Here is a 1,517-nt window from a genome sequence, read left to right on the forward strand (position 1 = left end):
GGGAATGCAAACTGGTGCAGCCACTCTGGGAAACAGTATGGAGGGTCCTCAAAAAGTTGAAAATAGAATTACCCTATAATCCAGCAATTGCACTACTAGGTATTTATTCAAAAGTAACAAAAATACTGATTTGAAGGGGCACATGCACCCCGATGTTTATAGGTACATTATCTACAATAGCCAAACTATGCAAAGAGCCCAAATGTCCATCAACTGATGAACGGATAAAGAAGAGGTGGTATATATATTGTATTTTATATGGTGGTATATATGGTTTTGTGACAACAAATACCTGTGTAAGTACTCACTTTGTCAGCATATATACTAAAATTGGAACAATACAGAGAAGATGATCATGGCCCCTGTGCAAAGATGACACATAGATTCATAGAGCATTCCATATTTGCGGGGATTAGGGAGCTCACTTGTGAAGAGCACGAGGTGATTAAAATAAGAACTTTAAAAAATGCGTGTTTTTAAAAGCAAAAATAGCTAGTAGAATTAAAAATAGGAAGGTCGCTTTTCAAATCAGCCAAAAACAAAACATAACCCCTAATGCAAAAGATAGAAAACAGTTTAAGGGGTGCCTGGGTGGCTCAGGTTAAGTGCCTTCAGCTCAGGTCATGATCTCAGGGGTCCTGGGATCAAGCCCCATGTCATGCTCCCTGCTCAGCAGGGAGTCTGCTTCTTCCTCTCTCTCTCTCTCACTCACTCGCTCACACTCTCTCTGTAAAATAAATAAAATCTTAAAGAAAAAAAGAAGAAAACAGTTTAAGTGGCAATGAAACAAAAGCCAAAGGCTTACAGTGAAATGATTCAAGTAGGAACAATGTCAACCATGACAATATATAAAAATGGGTTAAATTTATTCATTCATATATATGAAAACTCTCAGATTAAGTGTATTAAAGCCTAATTAACTAGAAAAAGAACAAGCTAAGCTCAAAATTAGTAAATCAAGGGAAATAGTGATTACAGCAAAAATCAATGAAGAGACAGGAAAATAATAGAAAAGGTTAAGAAAACTAAGGTTTGCTCTTGAAGACATGAAAAAAAAATTAACAAGACTTTAGCTAGACTAAACAAGAAAAGAGGACCCAAATCAATAAATTTATAAACGAAAGGGGAGACATTACAAAAGACATCAAAGAAATAGAATGGATCATAAGAAACTACTATGAACAACTATATGCCAACAAACTGGGTAACTTAAAGAAAAGGATAAATTTTGGGGCGCCTGGGTGGCTCAGTGGGTTAAGCTGCTGCCTTCGGCTCAGGTCATGATCACAGGGTCCTGGGCTCGAGCCCCGCATCGGGCTCTCTGCTCAGCAAGGAGCCTGCTTCCTCCTCTCTCTCTGCCTGCCTCTCTGCCTGCTTGTGATCTCTGTCTGTCAAATAAATAAATAAAATCTTAAAAAAAAAAAAGGATATATTTCTAGAAACATAAAACCTACCAAAACTGAATCAGGAAGAAATAAAAAAGTCTGAACAGACCAATAAGGGATAAGATTGAATCA

The 1,517-nt window shown here is 37.3% G+C and overlaps 1 non-coding gene across 1 annotated transcript; it reads left to right on the forward strand.

The window, feature by feature from the left end:
- Nucleotides 1-300: 300 nt before the first annotated feature.
- On the forward strand, nucleotides 301-407 carry LOC116861900. Its single transcript, XR_004381557.1, has one exon. It is a non-coding gene; the product is annotated as a U6 spliceosomal RNA (small nuclear RNA).
- Nucleotides 408-1,517: the final 1,110 nt, after the last annotated feature.

The sequence above is a fragment of the Lontra canadensis genome, unplaced genomic scaffold (assembly GCF_010015895.1).
Source record: "Lontra canadensis isolate GAN:19392208 unplaced genomic scaffold, GSC_riverotter_1.0 scaffold208, whole genome shotgun sequence".
Taxonomy (NCBI): domain Eukaryota; kingdom Metazoa; phylum Chordata; class Mammalia; order Carnivora; family Mustelidae; genus Lontra; species Lontra canadensis.